Raw genomic sequence first — 7,427 nt, 5'->3', positions numbered from 1 at the left:
GCGGGTCCCGTGCCCCGGCCCGCGCGCTCCGCCCCGCCCCTCCCGGACAGATCTCCACCCCAAACTCCGGGCTGGAGGACTGTGGAGGTGGCGTGGCGCGGAGATGGCTCTCGGCATCCTGAAGTCGGTGGATAGGTGGGAAAGGAAAAGTGTTTCTTAATATTTTATTCCGGAACTGTGTTTGGGTTACACTATTGGGGCTACTTTGAAAGGAGTCCTCCACCCACCTTCACCCCGAAACAGTAGGTAGAGGTATCTTGTTGTCTTCCTGTTCAAAAAAATTCATAGTCACCTAAAATTCGGGGGCGTGGGCTGGGGGTCAGGAGTGTTGGGCTGCGTACGCGTCTGTCTTCTGAAGAAACGGAATGTCTGCTGTGTGTCCTGAGATAGGGCAACTTCATTTCGTAGTAAGAGAAACTGTTGGGAATTGTTTGCGGGGAAAGGGGGTGCGCTGAAAGTCGCCGCTTGTGTTTTTCTTCCACCCCGCCCTGTTCTGTCTTGCATCTGCCTGAAAGATGGTGTGGAAGAGTGAGGAAGCTTTGGGTGAGTGCGGGGAGGAATGCAGTTGGCAGTAAAGACACCATACTATGTAAAGTTGAATGGTGTAAAGTGATTCTCTCTTTATGTAGTCTGAAGCCTTTGCAAAACCTCATGTATCACACAGGGTAGAGTGATATGACAGGTCCATTTCTCTGGAATCTTGCATGTCCAGAAACCTTTGCATTCTCTCTACCTCTCTGCCTCCCTTCCGTCCTTTCTTCTTCCTTCCTTCCTCTCTTCCTTTTTATTTCCCCCTTTCCTCCTGCCTTCCTTAACATGGTGTAGTTTTCTTCCTGATGAGCATAATGCCTTCTGTGCTTTTTTACTTAGTTTGTGCCAATATGGTTGTACTTGTTATCATTTTACCATAAAATGCGTCAATAAATGAAAAAGACCTCTATATGTTTTTATTTTGCATTTATGCTACAGGTAATTATCACATCGGGTTTGCAGTGCTTTGCATGGAACTTACTAAAATCACACAACTAAGTTGCTCCATCTAATTGGATTACAAATCAAGTTTGGAGAATTTGACTTTTGAATTTTCAATTAGAGTTAAAAACGGAAGAGGAGTGCAACGTCTCTTGTTTCTCACAGTCTTTAATATTTAATAACATTACACCAGGAGAATTTAAGATCATATATTTGGTGCTTCCTTCAATCTGAAATACAAGTTCTTCAGTAACCCTCTGTAACAGATTTTTAGTGTCATAGAATTTTAAATGACTAAAGGAATTGACATAATTTCTAGTTAGACTGTTGAGAAATTAATGTTATTACATATTTAGTCTAGAACTTATCAGTTCTTGGGTCTGCCACCTATCACTAAGAGACTTTTAGATTTCATAAAAACTGAAAGACATGAATATACTATGTAATTTTTTGATAAGTTTTATGACCTCTGATTTGAAATTTGTGCTGTTGGTCATTCATACAGATAAGGGAACTGTAAGCATGAGGTAGCATATATATTTAGATTGACCTGAATAGAAAAAACATGAATGTGTATTCTAAATCTTGAATTTCAACTATAGAAAATGTTGTTCCAAAGCTGAATCCTCAGTTTGTTAGACACCAAGATTTCCATGATTACTTATTTTAAGCTTTTATCTTTACCTGAAATGTTACTTTGCAAAAACTAGAGAAAAATTGTATGTAACTACATAATAGTCTTTTTAAAAAGACATATATTATAGTCATAGCATTTTAGAAATAAAAAAATAAAATGTTAAGAGTTGGAAAAATGAGTGTTTTCCACCACCCTTTGCTAAAAAAAATTTATTTTGTTTGTTTTCATCTATGGAAATGCAGTTATTTGCAGGGAAAAGAGATTATTAAACTTTTTCTAATAGTTGGATCAAAATCATTGCACATAAACCAGATCTATTCCTTGTATTCATTGGGCTGATTCTCTTGCATCTTAGACACTGGGGCATTAAAATGATGTAAAGCCTTTACTGCAGGTTAAAGCATAAAACATTCTCAGCATGTGGAAATCATATGGTTTATGAAAAAAGTGGAAAACCAGGGCATTGGTGTCTGTCCAGCTTAAAATTTCATCCTGTAAATGTAAAGACACATGTATTTTAATGTGATTACTTCTAAAAATGTTGCCTGTATTATGGGAAGTTGAAAATCCAAACTTTAAGACCAGTCTGTTGTTAGTTTTGTGTATTGTATAAAGTGAACACTGTCTGTGGTCACAAATATGCATCAAGGAAAGGAGACTTTAGTTTTATGTTGAATGTCTTCAGTGAGGATCCATTTTTGCTTCTGGGCAGATTTCAGTCTTCTAGCCCAAAACCTTATTTAAAACATTAGAAATAGAAACTTAATAGCTCATTATTGGTAAGTTTTAAGATATATCGCAACAAATCTCGCATTGTTTCATTCTGGCAGTTTTTGTGGCAAGTGCATGTTGGAATACCATTGCTTCTTTCAGTATGTGTTGAATTCATTAGTAATACTCATCTTTGTTCTTTTTTGAGTCTCCTGTATGTTATATTCATTCCATCCCAGTTTTATATGTTTCAGAGAGCTACCATGTTTCCTGTAAAAATCATGTTTTCTTTTTCTAATCATTTAATTGTAGTTCTTTTATTTTGAATGCAGTTTTTAAAATTTATATTATTTCTCTTGGAAATTATGAATTTATCCTAATGTTATTTTTCTCAAAGTCGGTGTAATATTCAACTTTTAAAAGTTGTGACCATTTATAGATAAACAAAAATGCTCAGTGAAAATGTGTTAGTTTTTTGTTTTGTGTACTTGCTTTATATATATATTTGGCTTTCTGAGCCTCACTTTAGTATTCTTTGCTAGATTTTTTTTTGTTAACTGCTGGCTTTTACTTCTCAATTTAGTGAAAGCACAGTGTATCTAGAGTGTCATATGTGTATATCTATACCTGCACTTACATATATACAAAGCATCTTTATATGTCTATCAGACCTGCCACCCATTAAAAAACAACAGAGCCACAAGTAGCAGGAGACTGAATATTACCAGTACATGCTGTCCACATTAGAGATGCTTTGGAGATTTTCAGTATCATTATAAACCATTATTTTTGACACATTTTGCCAAAATATGGTTCTTTGAAAATGGGAGCTATTGGTTCGAAATTTATCTCAAAATTAAGTAATTAATATGTGACTTAGATTTTTAAGTGCAGTTACCCCTAGATAGCTCATACTAGACTTAGAGCCCTTTACAGGTGCAGGGTGGAGATTTTTTTTCAAGTGATTATTTGATGTGAAACTTTTAGTTGCACAGTGTAGTAGCTCCATGAAAAACAGCAACAAAAAATACACCTTTTAGTTTGCATCTGTTCAAACATAATTTAGTGCTTTAGATAACTTGTTTTTCTTGACCTTAAATGAAACAAGTTGGAAATTTACTATAAATATATCTTAGCTAAGTACAGTGGTGCATGCATGCCTGTAATCCATTGCCTGGGGAGGCTGAGGCAGGAGGATTAAGAGTCCAGCTTCAGCAAAAGGGAGGTGCTAAGCAAATCAGTGAGACCCTGTCTTTAAATAACATACAAAATATGGCTGGAAATGTGGTTCAGTGGTCTAGTGCCTCTGAGTTCAACCCCAGCCCCCACTCCCCACCAGTGGTCTTGTGCCTCTGAGTTCAATCCCTGCCCCCTCCCCAAATAAAGAATTTTCCAAGGGCATTAAGTTATGGAAGGCACTGGCTTTAACATAGTTTTACTGTCAAAATGGTAATAAGCTTGAAGGTGCAGTTTTCAAGTGGTTATTATAATACTAATTGTTGAGGGCCTCAGAAGGGAGTGGTTGAGAGGTGATGCCAGGGAGCCATTGAGATGATGATGGTTATGTTAAGTTGTGTATTCAATTGTATATAGACCTTTACTGTCAGTCAATAGGGTGGCTCTTGCTGCCTCCATAGGGTGGCTCTTGCTGTCTTGGGAGCCCACTACTTTGGAGTTCCAGTTGAGAGAGCAGGCATTGAGCCGGTGGAGAGCTGGGAGAGTTCCAGGGGAGTGTGTGTGGAGTGCTGGTGGAGTTCAGGCAGTAGTGGCCCATGGCAACTAATGTAGTATTTTATGGATCCTTACCCCATAAGGGTAGTGTTTTATTTATTATTAACATTTGCCAACAAAAGGGGAAAAGTAATAATAATCTGGTTTAGCTTTGATACATTCGTTTTGATTTTTTCATTCTTAAAACAGGCAACACCAGACACATTACTTTTGAGTGACAAAAATGATTCTAATCCACTCAAAGGGCATTTGGATTTTTCTTAAATTTAAAATAGTGATGATGATTAATGTTTACTAATTTTTAAAAAAAATACTTTGTTTTAGTTGTAGTTGGATACAGTACCTTTATTTTATTTTTATGTGGTACTGAGGATCGAACCCAGAGCCCCGCACAAGCTAGGCAGGCACTCATCTGCTGAGCCACAACCCCAGCCTCTGTTTACTGAATTTTACATACTGTATATAGATTCTGTAGTTCCTTTGTGCATCTTGTGTTCAGTGATGGTCTACATATGGTGTATTGAAAACATTTAATAACTCATTACCATATACATATTAAACAATTAGTATGGAGTTGCCAGGCAACAGTACTTTATGAAGTCTGAATCTTTATAGAGGGAAATTCAAATGCTATGGGTACTGCTGAAATAAGGATGACTTGATACTGAACCTATGTGCCTTAAGATTTTGATAAAGGGCTGGGGATTGTAGCTCAGGAGTAGAGGACTGGCCCACCATGTGTAAGGCCGTAGGTTTGATTAACAGCCCTGCAAGAAAGTAAAAAAGTACTTGGTTGCTGGGCATGTTGGCAGTTGCCTGAAATCCCGGTGACTTGGGAGGCCAAGGCAGGAGGATCCCAAGTTCAAGCCAGCCTCAGCAATTTAGTGAGACCCTGTCTCAAAATAAAAAAGGGATGAGTATGTAGCTCAGTGGTAGAGTGCTTGCCCCCCACATGCCTGAGGTGCCCAGAGTTATTCATAGTATTGCAAAACAAAAACACACCACAAATAAAACAAGAAAATGAACACGTGGAAAGCTTGGCATGGGCCTAGTCAGTAAAGCCTTGGAGTCATCCTCTCTCCTCATCCAGTTGTGACATCAAGTTGGTTTTGCACTCTTGGTATATATTCACTTATTTTCATTCTGTTGCTAGTCCCTTAATTCAGGCTTTTGTTGTTTCTGAAATATTAGTCCCTTAACTAATCTTGTTGATTTTACTTTTTTTCATTAGTCATTCTACACTCATACCTGAGGGTTTTTGCCAAAATAAAATGTGAATTTGATTGTCTGCCATACATTAGTGACTCTTGGCCTTTATGATGGATCCACTGGTGTCCCTTTCAAACAGTTCAAACTTTTGGAATCATTCCTCCTGTGATTCAAATCCTGGCTCTGTGACCTTGAAGTAAGTATTTTTAAATGCCTGTATTTCAGTTTCCCCATCTGTAGAATGGGGGTAAAAATAGTACCTATTTCATAAGATTCCTATGAGCCCTTAGACTGTTGGTTCATATCATTATACATTAATAGGAAATTGCAAAATTTAGTTGAGAGGGCACTGTATCTTTCACCCAGTTTCCCCTCTGGGTTATATCTTACATAACTATAGAACAATTTTTAAAACTAGGAGATTGACATTGGTACAATGTATGTGTGTAGTTTCTATAACTTTTTATCATGTGTAGATTATGTACCCACCACCAAAATCAAGATATAGAGTTATTCTATTACCCAAAAGATTGAGTAAATTTCTTTAAAAATGCTATTGTTTTGTCAGTAGAAATAAAAATAAAGATAGTGGATCAGTAATTTCACTCTTTTGTCTTTGGTAGTATTTCAGAAATTGTTTTGGCATATCTTGAAAATTTTTATGATAAATTCTAATCAAGCTGGGTGTGGTGGTGCATGCCTATAATTCTAGCAGCTCAGGAGGCTGAGGCAGGAAGATCACAAGTTCAAAGCCAGCTTCAGCAAAAGCAAGGCACTAAGTGAGTGACTCAGTGAGACCCTGTCTCTAAATAAAATAGAAAAAAGGGCTGGGGTTGTGGCTCATTGGTTGAGTGCCCCAGAGTTCAATCCCTGGTACCACCCCCCCCTCGCCCAAAAAAAATTCTAATCAGATTTTTTTGTTAGAATTTAAACATTGGCAAGCTGTTTTTAAAATGAAGAATTACAATATTAATACACATTAAAGTTTTCTAGTAGCCCAGTGCAGTGGTGTATTCCAAGTACTCTGGAGACAGGCAGAAGGATCACAAGTTCAAGACCAACCTGGAAACTTAGTGGGAACCTGGCTCAAAATAAAATAAAAAGTTCTGGGGATATAGCTCAGTAGTTGGTAGAATGACCCTAGATTCTATGTCCAGTACCACCAAAAAGAGAAAAATTAGTAAATTTTAATAATATTGACATTTCTCCCTATAAAATGTGTAAGATTAAAATGAATTTAAGACTTACCTGATATATTTCTTACCAAAGAGGAAGTATGTTAATTACAGTTTGGTCTTTGATAGTGTAAATGCAAACTTGGCTGATTGTGAGCTTGTGTCATAGTTTTGTTTTGAATTTGTTGCAAGAAAATTAGCTTCAAAGAAAATAAGTTCAAAGATTGTTTTCAGAGAAAGGATCTTTAAAAATAAGGGTTGGGGAGAGATTTTTAGATACTATTATATTGTTAGTGGGTACAAGAAAGGTCCATTAAGTTAAAGCCTAGTTATAGGGCTGGGTATAATTTGTTGCTTCTTTAGCCACTGTGTTGTAAAGAGAATTCTTATATGTCACAGCTGTGTGATATTAACAGCAAAGCTAAGTCATGTGATTTTTGCCTCAGGGTTTGAGACAATTTTTAATTGTTAACTCTGTGAAAATTTGCCTTGGAAAAAAGACTAAAGTTTGTTTCATTGGCAAGGATGTGATAAATATTGATGGTACTTCCTGCTAAGTCAGATTCATATTTACAGAGGTTTTGGGCTACCTGTGGTTTGAGTTTCTCCTTGGTAAAACTTCTTGTCTCTTTGGTAGTTGTTTCCAGCTTTAAAAACATTTTTTTTGAGGGGGTACTGGGAATCCAACCCGGGGCATTTAGCCACTGAGCCACATACTCAGCCTTTTTAATTTTTGTTTTGAGACAGGGTCTCTCTAAGTTGCTTAGGGCCTTGCTGCATTGCTGAAGCTTGTCTTGAACTTGCAGTCCTCTTGTGTCAGCCTCCTGAGCTGCTGGGATTATAGGTGTGGGCCACCGCACCTGCATGCGTGGGTGTACATACATCCTATTTTAATTACGGATCATTTGGCTTCAAGGAGAATCTGTTGTAGGGATCCAACTGTTTGGCGTTGATGAAGAACAACTAGAACTTGTGTGAAGGAAAGGACTGCT

This window comes from Marmota marmota, unplaced genomic scaffold, assembly GCF_001458135.2.
Source record: "Marmota marmota marmota unplaced genomic scaffold, marMar, whole genome shotgun sequence".
Taxonomy (NCBI): Eukaryota; Metazoa; Chordata; class Mammalia; order Rodentia; family Sciuridae; genus Marmota; species Marmota marmota.
Note: the sequence above shows the minus strand (reverse complement) of the source record.